At 42.9% G+C, this 21389-nt stretch overlaps 1 protein-coding gene across 4 annotated transcripts in view; it reads left to right on the top strand.

Annotated features, from left to right (window-relative positions):
• Positions 1-21389, top strand: part of MCF2L2 (MCF.2 cell line derived transforming sequence-like 2) — a 2082183-nt gene that overhangs the window by 314868 nt on the left and 1745926 nt on the right. The gene's annotated exons all lie outside the window — the stretch shown is intronic.

The following is a 21389-nucleotide window of genomic DNA, read 5'->3' as shown; positions in this document are numbered from 1 at the left end:
CCGGCTGTGTGTGCATTGTTTAAAGTACGCATATCTTTTTGGCCGCCCGTTTTGCAAAGGCCAGCCACACATGCGTAGTTTAAACATCTCTTACCCAGCTGTCTTAAGACAGCTGGGTTAGAGCAAGTGCAGGCCTCCAGAGCGCTGTGGAGCACCGAGTGAGGCTGCTCCTCCAATCAGGGCACTGCTTTCATGGATTCCAGACCTGGTTGTCTGAGAGGAGGAGCTGGCTAGGTAAACTTTGTCACCATTAAGAAGGGATGTAAGCTGATGTTTAACTAAGACATGCCTGAAGACATTGCTGAAAGATTACTCAAGGCCACCTGAGAAATTTAGATAGAGAAGTAGGACTATCTCCATGGATATTGGATATAGAAATGAGACTGTGTTTTCGAGGGTGTACTATGTCCTGAAGTCAATGGAAGTCAAAATATTGCCTACTTGCCATTTGTTCAACTGCAATATTTAGATATGATTTTCAGTCAATTAATCAACTGGATTGTTTGACATCCATGGAGTTTGTGTTATTCTATGTACTTCTGTTTAGAAATGTGCCTTGTTTCCACTAACTGTGATGTTCACTAGATTAGGGAACCGATTGGTGGTGATCCTTGCATACTGATATGTGCCATATACATCTTATTGGTAATGCATGTGTCAGATTAGTAAATTTCCATGTGTATTGACATCCATTGTTTGGGAATTACACTTTATGTTAATAGTTGTGGTGTGCTAAATGCTTAGTACTGCAAGTCATGTTGGGCAGTTTAAGTGATCAACCTGTAGGTTGCCTGGGAGTACAGTGTGAGCACTTACTTTCAAATCCATACGTTTTAGGAGGTTGAAGTCAAATTAAGAATGTGGGGAATAGAGTGTAGTACTCATCTGCATGCTGATGTGTTGATACTTGTTGGTTGTGCGTGTCTAAGTGTTGTGGATATGGAAAGAGTAGAAGCCCTTTGCAAGAGAGACAAGTGTAGTACACTTGTGTGTGTATTGGTGTGAACTGGTGAAAGAACAGTACCATGTCGCTAGAGTTAATTTGTGGGTAGTACCCCATGGTATGTGCTGCTGGGGAAAAGAGTAGTACCCAGTCATGAGAAGGTGCATGGGGGAAAACGCCATGTTGTGCTATGTTGAGGAAAAGCAGTACCCTACTGTGCGGAATTGCGTGGGGAAGTAGCCCGTGGAATAGAAATATGGGGAAGTGCTGTACCCTATCATGAAAAGTTGCATGAGACGTACATCGTGGTGTGCAAAGAATAACGTAGACTGTAGTAGCACAGAGTGTAGTGACATAGAGGGGAGTGGCGTATAGTGGAGTGGCCTAGAATGTAGCATTGTATGGTGTGATAGCACACTGTGTTGTAGTGAAGTGGTGACTACTGCAGTGGTGTCCAGTGGAGTAGAGTAAAGTGGAGTAGAGTGCTGCGGTGTACACTGAAGTGGTGCACAGTGCAGTGGCATAGAGTAAAATAGGGTAGAGTGTAGTGTCATAGAGTGGAGTTGCGTACAGTGGAATAGTGTACATTGGAGTAGCATATAGTGCTGGGCGTATATTGGAGTGTCATAGAATGGAGTGGCGTATAGTATAATAGCATAGAGTACAGTGGTGTGGAGTGGTGTAGAGTGGAGTGGTGTGGTGTGGAATGTAGTGGTGTCTAGTGGAGTGACGTAGAGTGGAGTGGCGTGGAGTGTAATAGCGTAGAGTGGAGTGGCATAGAGTGGGGTGTCTTAATTGAAACCGACGTAGCATGAAAGTGTTTGTACGGTTGTATATATAATGTGGCAGAAATATACATTATGAGCTGTAAATGGTAATTTTTGGTAGTATGTGTGAATAGTGTTGGTAGTGTTAAAGTACTAAGGGCCAGATGTAGGTAGGCTTTTACCGGGTGGTAACGGCCGAATTCGGCCGTTACCACCCGGTAAAAGCAATTTGACATGTAGGTCCCTGTAATTTACAGACTCGGTAAATTTACCGGTAGGTAAATTTACCGAGTATGTAAAATACCGAGTCGGTATCATTACTGATTCCGGACAATTGGTATGTAGGTGGGACTCTTCTGAGTCCCACAAGCAGTACAACATCGGTATTTTACCATCAAATACTACTTGATGGTAAAATACCGTTTCTGGTGTGCATGCACATGTGTGCATGCACACCTATGCCATATGACAGGCAGACCTGCCCTTAGGGCAGGTATGCCTGCCACATGGCACCCGAGCCTCTTTTGGGGGTGCCAGAGGGTGTCAAAGTGACACCCCCTGCACCCTTGTGACAGTCGGTATTTTCCGATGTGGTAAATACCGACCGGTATATGCCCAATCAATCCTATGGGCTTCAAAGCCCATAGGAATGCATGGGCATTGACTGGTCGGTATTTACCACATCGGAAATTACCGACTGTTTCCGATTCGGTAATTGCACATCTGCAATTACCTACATCTCGGTATTTTTATTTTCCGACCTCTTAAATACCGAGTCGGTATGACTCGGTATTTAAGAGGTCGGTAAATAAAAATTACCTACATCTGGCCCTTAGTGTTAAAAAACTTAGTTATATGTTGTGTGCCAGTATACCGTGGTACATTTTTGGTATACTGTGGTACATGCGGATGAGAAGTCAGTATGTGCTTGGCTAATAGCTGTGTTTACCAAAGGCAAACGACTGCCATATAGTTTTTAATCATAGTTCTTCTGTGTTCTGCATTTCACTACATTCTGGGTTAGGGTCTTTTATATAGGTAAGTATTAGGTTTTATTGTTGCTCACTACCTATTACCACTTTATTAAGTGATACTAAGTAGTGGATTTTATTAATCATCTTCTATATATTTTTATACCAGTCTAGGGAGAACTGCACAGTAGCGCAGTCATTTGTAGGTATTATCTTGCTGCTCTGTAGACTGTGTGCATATTTAAATATGTTACAAATAGAAGAGACACTTTAATACACCATATTTGTAAAATATAGTGTATTACAGTGTATTTTTAATTTTTTAATATATATTTTGTTGTTTTTTTGTTGTTTTTTGGTACTGTGGTTTTCCCTAGGTACTACCACGGAACTCCATATTTTGTTTTAAATAAATATATAGAAACTTACAAATATTTTTCCCTACCTATTACCACTTAACTGAAGTGATAAGAAGGGGACAAATACCAAACCAACTACTTACCTAGATCTGAAGGAGTTACGCAGAACACAGCTAAATTGTACCTAAAAATAACATGGCTGCCTTTAACTTTTGTAAAGGCAGTCCTTAGCCAATCACTTAATGACTTGAACAAAGACGCGAAACGGTGGTGGGGTTTAGATTTCACAATTTGGTGTACCCAAGTGTAGATCACAGCCCATAGAGATGCTTCTAAGGACATCGAACAACGACCACCAGACGTTGTTAAGTGGGTGCAGACAATGTGAACACACGGATAAAGTGTCAAACAAAGTCAATGTCCTGAGCAAAAACAAAATCTGTATTAGCACGAATAATAACTCCACAATGGTCTTCTTCAATGTTCTTCTTAGTTTATTTTTCAAATCTAGTGAGTACTTCAATTTCCATATTTTCTGTTTTCACAGCTGATAGCCACACAAAGCCAACTGATAGCCACACAAAGCCAACATGTGTTTCGTCTTTTAGGGTCTTCAACCAAGACTTCCTCAGGGCTATAATAAACAAATGTAGAAAATCTCAGTATACTCAAAATTAAAATTAATTTACCTTATGGTAATAAATATCTTTACATCCTGAGGAGGGCCTCAGACTTATTGAACTTGGTTGCAACCTTAATTACTGGCTCCACAACCCATGGATGCTTTTGTGGAAAGATATGGAGAGAGAAAAAGAAAGCGAGAGTGAGAGTGATAGCTATAATGACAGAATGCCCTAATGGAAAACCACAACCTCCTGGAAGAGAAATGTGGTATAAAAAATCTCGGCATATCTCTCCTCTAACGGTATATACTGTCAATGACTGGCAGCAAAGGGCCGTGCAAGAAAGCCCAACTTTGCGCCACATCAATGGACAGAAGGGAGGGAAAAACCTCTGCAGTACCTCAGATCTGCTAAATGTATTTGAATCTTCAGAATGCCAGCGCAGAAGAACAAGCAGAGGGTCTCCCCTTTCTTTCTACCTCAGCTTCGTTGGTCAGTACTTAACAGTGACAGTGGGACCTGTAAGAAGTTTTTGTGTTTTTCTGTTTCCAGCCTCTCTCACTTTCACAGCTCTGCCAAAGTCTGCTTATTCAGGGGAGAAGTATATGCAAAGGCTGTGAACTAGAACATGTTAAAGTTAATGGCTGTGGGCCAAATCCACCACTTACATTTTGCTGCCACCCCACTGACTTCAGTTTTGCAATGGAACAAAGCATAATAAAAAACATGTACAGTATCTACAAGTCATGTCATTATTCATTTCCGACTAAAAATATGTAGACTACACAAGTTTTTTTCAGCAAGTTTGACTGCCCGGTGAATGCTGAAAAATGACCTACATTTCTCATACAGCCATGAAAAGTATCCGGCATACCTTTTCCACTGTTAATTACAACAACATAAATAGGAGAATTCACCATACTAGTTAAAGATGGTATGGAGCTTGCAATATATTCTGCAGATCAACCAGTAGTAGACCGCACCGAAGAGGGTTTTCTTTAAGGATTTGTAAAATCACTAGAAATCTCCTTCAAGAGCTGGATGAGTAGGAGGGAGTTTCAGAAAGTTGAGTCTTGGACATGTAGTCTTCTGCCTTCGTATTCTTTGTACCGTGTTTTAGTGGTGAAGATGGGGTTACAGGATGCCAGCTTCTGGTGCCATCTCTTTTGGTAGGTGAACAGACCATAGAGGGGTGGTTTGAGGAAGGTCTGAATAGACTTTTGTGGTGTACACTAGTCTTTACCGTAACTGTTCTTTGAATTTGAATATTATCCAATGACAGATCATCAACGGGGTGTAAAATGAAACAATTGATGGACGGAATGCTGAACAATGAAACATTCACCCCCAGTCGCAAAGATCTGGGTTCAACCCATCATTCTTTTGCTCACCACGCCCCCCCTGTTTGGACCCAGCCAAATGCAACACAGTCTTGACTCTGTTCCGCCCGAACTGCCAAGCCAGATCCTCCCTGGACCGGAAACAAGCATCCTGGGACCAGTATCTGGACATCACCCCTCAGTAGCCAGGCTAGCTTGAATCCAGTGGTGCAGTGAGCTTGGGACCCTCGCCTGGGCATACCCTTCCCACTTAGGGCAACAAAAGCAAAAGGAACACCAGTCCCAGGATGCTGGTTTTCGGTCCGGGGAAGGCCTGGCTTGGCAGTTCAGTCAGGACTGTTACCATGAGAAACAGGTTCAAGACTGATTTGCATATGGCTGGGTCTGAACTGGGGTGGCAAAGTGAGCTAAGGAATGATGATGGATTCAACCCAGATCTAATAGTGACTGGGGACGAGTGTCTGAAAAGTTTCAGTGCTCAGTCCATTGTCTCCTTGTGTTTGCTTTCTTCGCCCTAAATTGTCAGGGTATGCCCAGATGTGGGTACCTTGCTCACTTTGCCATTGGATTCAATCTAGCCTGGCTGATGAAGGGTGTTACCCTGAAACCGATCCCAGGATGATTGTTTTCAGTCCAGGGAAGAACTGGCTTGCCAGTTCGATCTGGACTGTTCCCGTGAGGAACAGGGTCAAGACTGATTTGCATATGCCTGGGTCTGAACAGGGGTGGGGAAGTGAGCTAAAGAATGATGATGGATTCAACCCAGATCTAATAGTGGCTGGGATGAGTGTCTAGAAAGTTTCAGCGCTCCGCCCATCATCTCTTTTTGTAAAATGGTCATAGCCATACGGATCAAAATGAGGTGGACTATGTATATGTTCCTCTACTTAACCACCCATTGTGGGGGGTTTACTGCTGTCTAATTCTACACATTTGTTGCTATGAAACCCTGACAATATAAATGAAACTATTTGATCTTATTGTTATTTTTACTGCCAAGAATGCTTTTTAGGTCTCGCCTGTGACACTGCATGTGCTGCATGCGCTTACACTCTTGCTTGCGAGAGATATCGTGTACAACAAGGGACTTCATTGTCACTGTTATTTGCTGCCCTCTAATTGTCCAGAGCATGCCGGCTACACTTCCCCTTATTTAAGCTGGAGCATGGACAAAGTACTGATTGCTTCTGCTTGATAGTAGTCACACCACTGATCGCGCTGTGATTCAAGTACTATTTTTTTTTTCTTCCCCTTGTGTCCTTGTCCAAGTTGCTTTTTCCCTCCCACCCCATTGTCCATGCTGCTTACCCCCGCCTCCATGTCGGTATTGCTTCTTCCCCTGCTACCGCCCCTTGTCCGTGTTGTTTCTTTCCCTCCCATGCCCACCACCCCTTGGTCCACTTTAATTGCTATAAAAATAAATGCATGATCTTTCATAGATGTCATTGCACTTTGGTTATTGTCCAGGACACCTCTGATGTCAATTCCAGCACATCCCAAGGCAGCAGATGCTCTCAATGTATTTTATCTTATAGGGCGAATTTTAGAATGGGCAAGCCTTTTTTCCTACTGAGCACATTTCTAAGTGATGTTTAGAAAGTGCATATACAAAGCATTACAGTTTACTTAACTGCAAAATCTTTACAAATCGTTCCTTTGTAGAAGACAGATAGTTACCTTTTGGAGTAGCGCGCCGTACTTGCCTTTTGGTTATGACGTCAAGAGTTGGATGCCAATTTGAAAACAGGACGACCTATTTTAAAGAGTGTATTTTACATCAATTTACAGAAAATACTAGGGGCCAGATTTCTTATGTAGTACAGTCACTTTTGCACCACACAACGGGGTGCATGCTCGATGTAGTGGCGTAACACAGGCCCCCGCAGCCTCCGCGATGCAGGGCCCCCAAGCTCCAGGGGGCCCCCTTAGCACAGTACTCTGGCCGGAAAGCTACTGACTGAGGATGGTGGGGGCCCCTCCACGTACCTTGCAGGGGGGTTCTCTCAATCTTCGTTACGCCAGTGGCGCGATAAAACTACTAAATGCGATTTATCAAGGCACGCGCAGGGGATTTTGTCTGGCCCTCAGTGGCTTGATAAATCTGGAGTAATGCATTCAAATCACTGCATTACCTTACTCTGCCCCAGGGAGGCGTTCCATGGGTGGTGCATGGGTGTTCCAACGCAACACCCATGGATTTTTGACGGATTCACAAATTTACCATTACTGGTAGACCCGTGAATGTGACAAAATGCTACGGCTTCCAGGGAGGCATAACGAGGAGAAATATGTTTATTTCTCCTCATATTTTCATCTTCTTATGTGTGCTACATTCTGCAACACGCAGAAAGAGGGACATGCCTCAGGGAATTGTTTTTTGTGCAGGAAAGTGTCACTTTATGACAAAAACAATCCCGCTTACAAAGCAGGCAATCTTGCACCATGGTGCAAGAGTGCCTGCATTGGAACTAGGTAGCACATTGAGCGCTAGAGCTGGGAAAAAGTAGGAATGTGCAGTATTATGTTAAACACAGGGCATTCCTGCCCATTCCCTGTCACGCAGCGCAGCACAGCAAGGTGGGCTCCTGAGCTGCATGAAATATTGATAGACATGCCTCTTGGACTATAAAAAGCTTCCAGCATCTTTAATTTCTGCAGTCCTGATAATTTGTTGTCATGTCAGTGTTGTTACAATTATGAGCAGCATTTTACATTAATAATACTTTACATATCAACTTAGTTTTAGATTGTTGAAATACACGTTTTGTGAATATTAATTTTACATTATTTACATCATCAATGTTAGGTTCATAGCATTTAATTTTGATAATTCAATTCGGAAATAGCCATCATAATGGCACACTTGTCCTTTGCTGACAAGCGCTAGCAATGACTTGAAACAATCGACCGCACACAATAGCAATCTCCTCCCATGCCCCACCCTCCCATTGTCCATGTTACCCACTCCCCATCTTCCATAAGGCAAAAAAAGTATTTTGACATGGTTATTTAATAACTTTTATCCATGCTGCACGGCAGCCGCGCTGCTCTACACCATGGCTAAAAGATATTGGCAAAGCCAATAGCTCTTGCATAGGTGAGGCCTATTGGCTTTGGCAAAACTTGTTTTAGTCTTTCCCTGTGGCTCTTTTCAGAGTAGATTTAAAAACATAAACACACTTACTTTTGAAGACAATGTATGAATATCTTGCCCTTAGCCTTATCAGGGTTTTACATTCTCTTCTGTTTTCATTACTAGAACTAGTAGAAATACAGACTACAGATTGTATTATCATATATTTTTTCAGTTTCCGTCACCGGGAAATACATATTGCAAGCCATGTAGCAGAAGGAGAGAGACCATAACAACAAGCATTTGAGAAAGAAAGCTGTAAATGGTATTTCTCATTCCATTTATATCCTACCATCTTGATTTGAAATAAGTGAGTCCCTTGTATCATTATCTATACATGAGCATGTATTAATCCACATTTACTGCACTTGTTCTGACTGTTCACGTTTATTGTTAAAATCTGTAGAGTGCTTTTCTGCTAATGAGTAGATAACACTCTCAGTTGGCACTTTTTTCATTTATCATTTTTGTTCATTTATGGTATGCCCCCAACCCTTCACCCCAAATCCTCTGCCCGTCCCTCCACCCCTCTTGTATGACAGAGTAATTTCAGAGCTGAGACCAACCTCGGCTTCGTACAGCCCTTCCAGTCTGTTTCTCTGAATGCATGTCAAGGCATCCGGGAAATTTGAAGTTCTGTTCCATATCTTGATCTCTTCTTAGCTTTTAATGCAGTATTCATGTTATCCTTACTTCACGCCTGAGCCCATAACCCTCATCTGTTAAATCTGCTTTGCATTTCAAATTACATTTCAGTTCACTAAATCTTTGTGCCTGAAGCGTATTAAAATGATGAACTGCACATTTGTTGCCAGTACTATTGTAGACTTCAGCCTTCATTTTTGTAATGTTGGCCAGGAAATTTCAGACCTTTTCTGATTTGTGAAGGATATGTATGTCTACTTTCCAATCTATGTTTAGTTCTGTCATGTCTTCAAAGTTGGCTGACACTCCCATTTTTCAACTCATTTTTGTTAAATCTAATTTCTCCAAGTCTTTTTGTTTGTTAAAATATTAGCGAAGATCAAAAATGTATTGCCATTTGGTGACTGGATATGCTTCATTTCTGGTGCTTTAGAAAGTATTGTTTCTTTGTTAATTAAATCATTGAACAAAACTATAAATGTCAGGCAGGATACCTGGTTTTGGTGCTGTGAGTAGCTGTCACTATTGGCAAAGCAGGGTATGATTCTCTTTCTTCATTTAGTACATTTTCACAAAGCAATTCTATAATGCATCTGACACTGGGCCCATCCTCTTTAGAGCCTTCAGATCCCTCTGGTATGCCCACATTTCTAAAATTGGCTCTGCAATACAATTTTCCACCTCCTCGCATTTTCATCTTGGTGTGTCAGGCGTCTATCTTGTTGAATAGTTTCTACCTGCAATTTCGTTTCCAGCTTTGTAACTTGATCTTCACTTAGAGAAATGGGTTCACCAAACAGCCCCACTCTCTCCTTTGAATCATCTACCTTCTCATTTCATTGCACAAAATGCCATATGATATTTTTGGGTGGTTTTGATTTCAATAATTTGCTTCAAAACTGTCTTTAATACTATTTAGGTGGAAGACCCAGATTAGTCTAGGTTTTATTCTGTTGTTTCTGGGATTGTGTCCCACATATTAATGCTTTTTCTGAGCTTATTATATCTTACTGTTTTCTCTCTTCTTGGTGTAGATTTTTAGTAACTTCTAAGTCATTTGTAATGATGGAGTCAGCAGAGAGGTACAGGGACATATTCTAGAGTTTTCCTGCATGGAGTAAGTTCCATAGGCAGAAGGAGGATTGGTTACCTCCTTTCTTTGAAGTAATGCCATTTACTGGTCCGGGGCAACTTTTATTTGCTCTTCCCATTGGATCTGCTGTGCTCTTTTCCTTAGAGCCATAGGTCTGTTGAGAAATAATTTGCAGCAACAGAAGGCTTCTCTGATTTTGCGTGTGCTTTGGGAATTCTATTTTCCTCCTTCAGCAGATTTCTTTGCTTATGCTTTATGAGGGATTCCATGTTCTAGTAAGTGGGATTTCATTGCAGCTGGCTCTACCTTTCCCATTACTATTTTTGCGTTTATGTCTGAATTTTGTTATCTCATTTGTCACTCTTTTGATTCAACCTTTTAGCTTTCTATAACATGTTCTATTTAGCACTAGCATTAGCATTAACAATTTAGAATGTTAATGTGCCAGCATAACTTGGAAAACAATGTGTGAAACAGATTTCAAACAATGCAAAGACAAGAAGCTATTTTTGTATTGGGGTGGTGGGGCAAATACAGCAACCAAATACGTGAACTAAGGGATAGAAAGTTGCATTGAGAATAAAGGTGGTCCCAAATAGAACAATTGTGAAACTTTTAACAGGTCTGTTCAACTACCCCTCTTCATGCGATCCAAAATGTTACCATTCACTGGATGATTTTACTACTCGATACAGCGATCCTCTCCATTGCACCATCATCTATTAAAAGTTGCTTATGAATTACTTCTTCTAGAATTTCATAGGATCAGAGAGCAAATTCACGAGAAGGCATTTCAGGACAAGTAAAATCTAGTAATAATTGGTATAGAAAAGCTCACACGTCATTCAATTCATTAATATTTGAACAAAGGATCAATAAAAGAGAAACATATTTTGATAAATCAAAAACCATTTGACAATTGAGTTAGGCACAGTAAAACAATTACATAAAGGCAACTAATCACCATTGAAAGGCTTCAGCAATTATCGAACCTAATAGATTTCACCTTCATCTAACTCATATCACCAAGAAGTTACTTCATCAAGCACTAAGATGTGTGTAAATATATAGCAGTGAGCAGGAAGGGTTGGGTTCTATGTTTGATTTTCAATTATCTAAACATTGTTTTAAAAATAGCACATGATATGAGCTACTGGCATGTAACGATATATAGGGGTCTCCTTTAATTTACACCTCCGCCTTGCTCCTCCCCTAGACTTCAGCTATAGAAATGGTGAGGGGGGCCCAATGGAGGGTGTCTTTTTTAAAATGCTGTCAATTTAAGTCACTTCTAAGCTTATCAAATCTGAATGAAAGAAGTCAACCCTTATCAAATCGGGATTAAATAACTCAAATCTTATTAAATCTAGGTGAAAGAAGTCAAACCATAACAAATCAAGAGGAAAAAAGGTTGTTTGTGAAGCTGAAGGATAATAGCACTCAAGCCTGGATTAGTGTACCTTTTTAAAATGCTGTCAATTTAAGTCACTTCTAAGCTTATCAAATCTGAATGAAAGAAGTCAACCCTTATCAAATCGGGATCTTATTAAATCTAGGTGAAAGAAGTCAAACCATAACAAATCAAGAGGAAAAAAAGTTGTTTGTGACGCTGAAGGATAATAGCACTCAAGCCTGGATTAGTGTACCTTTTTAATTTGCAGAAATGTCTTGCTTTGCTTAAGGTTTTTTCACCACATTTATCAATTTCTAGAAGGTCTACTAACATTTCCATTAATTTTGAGATGCCTGTCATAGTTAGGTTATTTATCATCTCACTCACACAGTTCTGATGGTGAAAGTAAAGATAGCAATTCAAATGATAGTGCCTCTATAAAATTCCGCAGACAAAACACCAATTCAGCATCTCCCTCTACATATTTTATTTTTAGTGTTTTGTATAGCGTGAATTAGACCCGAAGATATCTGGTATCAGAGCGCTTTACAAAGCACCAGTTTTGTTTCACAAGGACACATTAAGAGGTGTGGCGCCGCGGCCAGGGCGACTGACGCTGGAATCTGGGGATCAGGGTTTGATCCCCGGCTCCGGCGGCAGGTTAGCCCAGCACCATGTGACTCTGGGCAATAGCTCGCTTAATCTTCCCGACGGCCCCCAGCGCCTAGAGACCCTAACGGGTGATTGTGCGCTTTACAAATGTGGATTATTATTATTATTATATTATTAATTTTGTTTTATGCACAGAGAGATTAAGTGATTTGCCCAGAATCACAGGATGTTGAGCGTCGTTGCCGAGACTCGAACCCGGTTCCCCAGCTTCTACGTCGACTGTTCTTGCCGTAAGGCTACATCCTCTCCCCTTTGCTTTCTTTGATGTGGCTAGTACTCGAGGTCGAGGCTTCACAGCCTACTGAGTATCGAACTCCGAAAGTGAAGGGGCAAGTTGACACCAACTTACTCCCTGACCAGCTCCAATGCAAAACTCTTATGATCAATAAGGTCCCCATGTTGACTGCTTCTGGAGCCAAACCAGCGATACATAGCCAACAGTTTTACTTAGCACCACTATTATTGTGGGTTAGCGTGTGGTCTAATCCGCACACTCAACTCTGTAGAGACATCATCTTGGATTGTCTGAGTTTGGATACACGGAGCACCATTCCCTGGTTAAATCATATCTCTGGCACATTTCAGCACCTGAGGTTAGCTTCTCTTTATTGTCCCTAAAGAGAATTAAAAAAGATGATAAGTCATTGGTCAAGAACACTTTTGAGATTTGTGTGAAATTAGAAGGCTGCAAACTGAGTTGATGAAAAACATGGTGTTGTTTTTTTACAGCCCGTTTTTTATTTGACACTTTGATTCACTCTATGGGGCAGGTATCGCCTTTTCCTTAAAGTCTGGCATGGTTTGGCGCCTCACTTTTTTTAGATACCATCGCAGACTTTTGCTCAATCCTCTTTTAAAATCATCTGGCCGTCGCAAATGTAGAGAGGCTTTGTCCCATTTACAACTATTGAATACACCTGCTATTTGCTTCAGGGTATATGCTCTTTTATAAAAGCTGCAGTTAAAACTAGAAAAACCATGGAGGGCCCACTCTGTTGAAATAATTTTTTTCTGTTTGTCGGTTTTTTTAAATTCTGGATTTTGCAATTTTTTCATGGTTTTAACATGTGTTGCCTAATTTATTTGGCACCTTGCTCTTTATACAAATGTTATCTAATGTCAGATTGCTTTGTGTCTTTCATGGCCAAACATTGACCGAATAAAGACTAACTGATGATGATGAGGTTGACTGCTTCTGTGTGGAGGAGAGAAGCAAGGTATGCACAACACTGCTTACAAGCGATCCACAGCCTCTGCAGGCCCACCCGCATGTATAACACCCCTTCTCCACCAGACCCAGGAACCTCCATATTCTTTCCATGCAAAGTCTCAATGAGCAGAATGAATGGGTGTGGAGGTGAAAAAGCTTCTATTGGTTCAGATACCATTCTGCTGAGACTCTTGCACAGTTACAGAGTACTTAGATTAACAATAAAAAAAATTGCAGTGAAGTAGAACAGGGATGAGGAGGCAAGGGACCTATGAGTGTGTGTTTGTGTGTGTGTGTGTTTGCCGAATCAGGAGAGGCTTTATTTTCTAAATCTTCACACCTGTGAAGTGCTGTGGGCGGATATCAATGTTATTGGACAGCACTCTTGGCCAATGCAGAAAGCTATCTGGACCACAGTAGACAACAGCTGAAGGGGCTATCCAAAAATACATTTCTGTAATGTATCTAAGTGCATATTGTGTGTTGTGTGCTGTACATTGTATTGTGTGGTGTGCTTTGTGGATTGGTTATAGCTCTCGCCACACATATAGCTTTCTGTGAGCCAATACCTAAAAACATTGTGTGGAATAACAGTAGTCCAAAAAACACATAAAATGAATCCGAGACCATTGTGATGTTTGTGTGCAAATATGGTATTATTTTTTTTAACTTAAGAGTGTTGGCAGTTTTCAGCTTCAAACAGACTATTTTTGGATTGCACTATCCTTTGGATTTACCGATAGATGTGAAAATAATGTAATTACGGGTAAAATAATGAGTCGGATTTTAAAAGGGGAGTGAAAAACTCACATTGATACCAAGCTGGGGTGTATGTGTGTGGGGGAGAAGTTTGTGTCAATGTGTGTGTGTGCGCGCACGTGTGAGTAGGATTGTGTATGTGGTGTGAAGTTGTGTATTGCGCGTGTAGAGCGGAATGTTGTGTGTGTTTTGGGGTGTTTGAGTGCAGGAGGTTTGGCATATCTATGTGTGTTTAGTGTGAGTTTTCTGTGTGTAGGTGGTTTTTGTATGTGTATGGAGTCTGTTCATTGGTGTGCTGTGTGTGGGTTTTTCTCTTTTTTTATGACATGGGTTTGTCTATATATTTGAGTGTGTTTATATTTGTGTATGTTGTGTATGTGTGACTCTGTTAAGAACCACTGCCTAGCGCTTCCCTACTAGTATGAAACACAAGCACACACACACTCTCTCTCTCTCTCCTTCTCTCTCTCCTTCCCTCCCCAGCTAACATGTCTCATTTCATAAATAATTGAACAGCCCCACAGTGCGCCAGCACGAGGCTAAGTGGCTCGCGTGCTCTGCGGAAGCACTCTCCCGAGGCGCGCGGCATATTTTCAGTGTAATGAGATCGAGGCACGGGCCCAAACAGTGAGCAGAGCCAGAAACGAGACAGCATCTTGCTGCAGCAGCCTAAGAGGCAACCAATCATTTCCCACAGAGGAGATCTCCTAACCAATGGAGGGAAACACAGGGCTGATAATACAGACGAATAGCAACCGCAGCAGAAGCAGCTCTGCCTAATAGAGCTTTGTCAAGGGAAAGGATTGTATATAAAGTGAAACCCGACTGACATAATTGCTGACGCAGCATATGGCAGGAACTTGGTGTATATATGTGGTGGGCCATTAAGTAAGAAAAGCAGAAATAAATGAATTGCATCTGCAAAGGTTGAGTGAACTTTCCGTGCAATAAGCTGTATGCATTAGAAAAAAACAAATGAATCAGCAAATTCAGGACGTTCTCGTCTGCTACTATAAATTCATCATGATCAGGGCCAAATGATCGGGGCCTCCCCGACTCTTGAAGGAGTTAATGTATCATTGCAGTAACCAGTACTTAATTTGTAAAAATTCGAAGTGGCAGAGGCCAAAGCAGCTTGCATTGCTCATTGCCCCTGCCAGAGTTGCTAATGACTGTACCAGTACAACTACTAACCATCTCACTTCTAAACGTATGACAGTACAAGTTATTTCAGGCCACTGAAAGCTATAGGTGTGGCCTAGGCAGCTGGTAATTGTCGTTTTTAATACGTATTAAATTATTAAATAACTGTTGTTGTGCTCATTTCAAAAGTAGCAAACAGCGCCACAGGTGGCCGACTGCCATAAGAGCCTATGTTGACTATTAAGTGCCGAAAACCACCGGCACAAACTAAGGACTGACAGTAAAAAGCACTGGCAAAGTCAATAGGTCTTGCCTACGAGATGACAGCTACTGGCTTTGTCACTGGTTAGCCATGTTGTACAGTACAGCGGGTAGTGTGCAGCATGGCTGAAAGTTAAAACGTAAAACAAATTCAAAAGCGCTATGGCGCGACCAGTGGTGTTTGCGCAATATTGCTTTTTTTTGTTATTGCTGGCGGGAGGGAGGGCGGGATGCAAGGCAACTTGGAGGTATGGGTGGGCAACACGAAGGGCAAGTGGGAGGCAACAGAGTGTGAGGGGAAAAAGCTCTATAACCCAGCCAGCAGTGACCATATCTTAGTGCTTTTTTTTGGGGGGGTTATGGTGGGTGCAGGGGCAGGCAGCAACATGGACGAGAGAGAGAGGGGGTGGTGACAAGCAACAATACAGACGAGGGAGGGTGGTTGGGGGCAAGTAGCAACACAGACGAGGGTGGGAGGGCATTTGGGGGCACACAGCAACACCAGGGCCGGACTGGGAACCGAAACTGGCCCTGGCAAACTGCTCGGCTGGCACCCCCTGGGGTGAGAGGGGGTGCAGCCGAGCAGTTTGCGAGGGTCGGTTTCAGCCGATTTTGTTACAGGGGGACGATATTCCCGAGCCCGGGTAACCAAAACGGCCCCCAGGGGCCCAAAACCTGCCCCCACCCTAGCGGCCCACCGGGGAACGCCCGGTGCCCGCTACGGCCAGTCGGGCCCTGAGCAGCACTGCCTTTTGGGGGCAAGCAACACAGATCAGGGAAGGTGGCAAGGACTCAGAGTGAGAGAAGTACATGAGGCAGTTAGCTGAAAAGAACCCACTGTGCGAGAGTGCTGAAACATAAAGAAACAAGCATTAGAAATGCAATCGGGCTCGGATTTATTTGATTTTGAGCTAATGGTATTGTAAATGGCAATGTCTTTTCGTCATGTGTGATGGAGTGTGTGCATGTGGTGTGTAGTGGTATTATGTGAGTTGTATTGTAATTTTACCAATGGTGTCATGCTGTGCTTTACATGAATATGTTTAAAAGTAAAGTGTATCATACTGCGATTGGTACAAAAGTTAATTGTGGATGCGTTAACAATTGATGCATGCACTGATGGCTGTTGGTGTGTGTGTTTGGTGGAAGAGTGCACTGGTGCCTGGAGGTGTGTGTGCCTAGTGCACTCCCTATGCACTCTGCACTCCCTATGCACTCTGCACTCCCTATGCACTCTGCACTCCCTATGCACTCTGTACTCCCTATGCACTCTGCACTTCCTATGCACTCTGCACTCCCTATGTACTCTGCACTCCCTATGCCCTATGCACTCTGCACTCCCTATGCACTCTGCACTCTGCACTCCCTATGCACTCTGCACTCCCTATGCACTCTGCACTCCCTCTGCACTCCCTATACACTCTGCACTCCCTATGCACTCTGCACTCCCTATGCACTCTGCACTCCCTATGCACTCTGCACTCCCTATGCACTCTGCACTCCCTATGCACTCTAAACTCTGCACTCCCTATGCACTCTAAACTCTGCACTCCCTATGCACTCTGCACTCCCTATGCACTCTGCACTCCCTATGCACTCTGCACTCCCTATGCACTCTGCACTCCCTATGCACTCTGCAGTCCCTATGCACTCTGCGCTCCCTATGCACTCTGCGCTCCCTATGCACTCTGCACTCCCTATGCACTCTGCACTCCCTATGCACTCTGCACTCCCTATGCACTCTGCACACCCTATGCACTCTGCACTCCCTATGCACTCTGCAGTCTGCACTCCCTATGCACTCTGCACTCCCTATACACTCTGCACTCCCTATGCACTCTGCACTCCCTATGCACTCTGCACTCCCTATGCACTCTGCACTCCCTATGCACTCTGCACTCTCTATGCACTATGCACTCTGCACTCCCTATGCACTTTGCACTCCCTATGCACTCTGCACTCCCTATGCACTCTGCACTCCCTATGCACTCTGCACTCCCTATGCACTCTGCGCTCCCTATGCACTCTGCACCCCTATGCACTCTGCACTCCCTATGCACTCTGCACTCCCTATGCACTCTGCACTCCCTATGCACTCTGCACTCCCTATGCACTGTGCACTCTGCACTCCCTATGCACTGTGCACTCCCTATGCACTGTGCACTCCCTATGCACTGTGCACTCTTCACCCCCTATGCACTGTGCACTCTTCACTCCCTATGCACTCTTCACTCCCTATGCACTCTGCACTCCCTATGCACTCTGCACTCCCTATGCACTCTGCACTCCCTATGCACTCTGCACTCCCTATGCACTCTGCACTCCCTATGCACTCTGCACTCCATATGCATTCTGCACTCCCTATGCACTCTGCACTCCCTATGCACTCTGCACTCCCTATGCACTCTGCGCTCCCTATGCACTCTGCGCTCCCTATGCACTCCCTATGCACTTCTTATCTCATCTTGTCACAGTAGTGTTACATTCCTACACTTCCCTGTGGCCTCATGCTTGAAAGAGAGGGGCCCAATAGATTGGATGCTTTGTTCTCCCACTAAGGCAAGGATTAAAATAAATTACAAAAAAAACAGCATACTCTCTAACACATAAGTCCCTTCAAACTTTTTGTGTAATAGGAAATGTAACAATACCTGCAACAGTAAGCCATGTATCATAACATCTCACGTACAATGTTTTTAACTTTAGATGTTATCCACACAGTGGGACACATTGCCCAAGGCTACTCAAATAACTTTGCAAACTGCAAAAGATTCTCAATAAAAACTAGTGAAAGACAATGACACCCGGTAATTTCTATAATGGACAGATTTAATGAGGGGGGGAGTAGGGTCGGTGTGCTAGAGGGGTGGCTTTCTTGAAATGCCGTTTTTGTGAAGCAGAGGTGGTTCGAGCTGTTCAGGCAGCTATTCTTGTACGAACACAACTGGGTGAAATGGCCTCCCTTAAGTAGTTGCGAGTGTTAATAAGCATTCGAAAAAGCTGTCAATTGCACAGTGCTTAAACGATTTTCACTAAATAGACATTATTTTGTGGTCATGCTAAGACGCGCTAGACTTTTTGCCATCTGGTTAGCACTGACATTATTGTGAGAATATTTGAAAGAGAGCAAAATAAAGCACCAAAATGAGAGTATTCAGGAAACACAAGAACTACAGTGTAGACAAGCACGTACGAGTCATCTTCTGTGAGCCTCGCCTGCTGCCTCTCCTCTCGTCATTTTACATTGAACGCGCTCACCGCTCAGACCATCTGGATTGCATTACACGGGCACTCTGACAGCTCCTAATTAAGATTAATAGTCTGCCGTGTGCGTAACCGCACAGAATATGCCAACATGGCCGCCTAACATTACATATGCCCTATGGCATCAAGACTACTACAAAAACAGCACCGCGACGACCAATCACCATTCAGATAATAAAAAAAAGCTCGCGCACTAAGGAATGTTTCTTTCCCGAGCCCTAAAGAAACTTTTTTTTTTCTTTAACAATAGGAGCTCGGAGCTCCGCCCCACTTTGTGGTGACGTAGGCCGAGCCCTAAAAAGTAACACCTCAGAAATGAGAAGGGGAAGGACACAAGTAATGAATCCATGCTCCAGAGGAGGGACAAAAACACAAAAAGGAAGGAAGGCAATGGCAGCTGACCAATAGGAATCAAGCAAATGAGAGTGGCAACAAATGGTATGCCAGGGGTAGCCTCTAAGTTCACTGTTAGAAAACAAAAGGTCTCATGCTGTCTCGGAGAGGCATGAAAATGATGCCACCTGTTAATGGAATTAAATATATTAGGACGTTCACAGCCAAAATCACAAAGTTGCATACACTTTGTACTAAAGCAGTCCCATTTGCACTAACTCTTTACATTTGTACTAAACCCTCCAATTAGTTTAGCAAATCCATACAGGATAAAATACTTCTTGTTTTGCCGAAAGGTAAGAGACAAGGTTCCATCCACTGAAACACAACTGTATGTAAGTGCTGGGCTGATATCTGTACCTGGCATGAGTCTGTTAATACCTGTCACAACTTTAGAACAGCAGTTCTGGCACAGTTGCAAATTGTTTGTCTCTATTGACGTTAACAGAACAGAATTCCTTTATTTCTTTTGGCAATCTCAATTTTTTTAATAATAGTATCATCATTAACTTTCCTTTCAAACAAGTTTTAGTTTATTTCACTCTCCTATTCCTTATGCATGTCATTTCCCTATATATAGACGGTAATGTAGAGTGTGGTGTAGTGGCATGGCAACCGTACTTATAACATTGTGTAGCTCTCTCTTTCAGGTGTACTCTGCCCCGGTAAAATATTGTGTCTCCGACAGTATGCCTGAATGCTGTCATCATGTCCCACAGTGCTGGGTGCTGCAGGGAGGATCAGGGTGATGACCACACTATCCAGGGACCTTCTCAAAGAGGCTAGGTATTGCATAATATTCCTGGGTTTGCCATCAGCTGCCTGGGGACTGTTCAGTCTGCCTTTGTGCTACCACTATTATCACAATGGGACCATCATATACCACTGATGCGGCCATTGTATGCCAAACGGCTGATAAGTTTGCCCAGGTGTGCACCCTATGGCGTTTCAAATCCTAAACAACTGCTGAATGTGCCTTGCTGCTTTCATTAATATATGAATAATGACATTACATGTGAGGGGCAAACCCATAACATGTCCACAGCGCAGCTGTCGTAAGCCAGCAGTGGTGGACGTAATATGATGGTGGTGCACACAGCTGGCTTACCACTCATCCTCTCTTATCTTACCTTGAAAAGTTTCACTGTTTCCACTGGGCAGTGACTTGGTGTTCCAGAGGGATCTCTTCAAACTCACCCCAAAGAAATTAGTTCCTCTTTCATGAAACTGAAATATGAAGACCACATTCTTAGACCTAAAGCTCTCCTTGAAGCTCAAAATGGTAAAAAAAAAGTTCATATTAGAGATCTAAATCATAAAGTAATATATTGAGATGCTATTTGCAAGGTCAGAACAGCGACCAAAGTTATGGGCCACAGTGGTGTTTTCAAAGGGCCTAGAAAGGCGGCTGCTTATCAGTAACCAGGCGCCCACTAGGATAAAGTTCTTTTTAATAGCAACTTTAAAGAAAGAAAAAGGTGTATATCCCATATGTGTTCGCTGTTTTAGCAATGGCAGCAGGGATGCAGAGGTCTGCTGATCCATGATTGCTGTGGCTCATATGTTGAGCAGCTGGACATTAAGAGCGTGCTGACTGGAGATAGGCCTTCTGGACATGCCAGGTTCAAGCATGCCTCCTTTTAGTAAATGGTCCAAGGTAGGCCCTACCCAGCACAGATTACCATTTTGAAGCTTATGCAGGTTTCTTTCACTGCTCTGGTTAAAGTAATGCTACCCTTCAGAAGTGGTGCTTTGGACCTCTCCTCCCCTCTATAATGTCTCCAGGTTAAGATTTGCTCAGTCAAGTTACTCTTATTCTGCCACTTTCCATTGGTAAAGTCCTGGACATCCTTCACCTTTGCTTTGATTTGCCATGTCTGCGAGTCACATTCTTAGCCCTAATTCTTAACAGTCTATGATTAAACATTGGAAGGAGAAGAGTATGTCTGAGGCCCAGGATATCACCCACTGTGCACATCACATCACCAGAATCACTAGCCTTTCAGGCTGTTTCAAGACTTTGCAGTGCTTAACACTGAGATCCTTCCTTCTCTTTGACTTTTATTGGAGGTAAGTCCCATTCCTAGAATAGACTAGACTTGAAGACTCTTGGGTGTGTGGGGCTGTTCACCTAATGGACCTTTGTTTGTCATTCACTGTGTAGGCAGTGATGGAACATCATCTCCATAGAATATAATCCCTTTCAAGCAGTGACACAGCATTTCTCACTTTGTGATCAAATGGGATCCTAAAAATATTGTGCTAACTATGGAGTTCACCATCTTAAACAAATCCAGATGACTTCCCTGTATCTAACGGTCCGGTTTTATACCATGTGTTGCTTAATGTAAACATCTGTACCATTACCGCAATTGCCCTAACTAATGCTTATAGTTGATTGCGTGCTCTGCCAGAACATA

This window comes from Lissotriton helveticus, chromosome 11, assembly GCF_964261635.1.
Source record: "Lissotriton helveticus chromosome 11, aLisHel1.1, whole genome shotgun sequence".
NCBI classification, from domain to species: Eukaryota; Metazoa; Chordata; class Amphibia; order Caudata; family Salamandridae; genus Lissotriton; species Lissotriton helveticus.
This window is presented reverse-complemented; position numbering and strand designations above follow the sequence as displayed.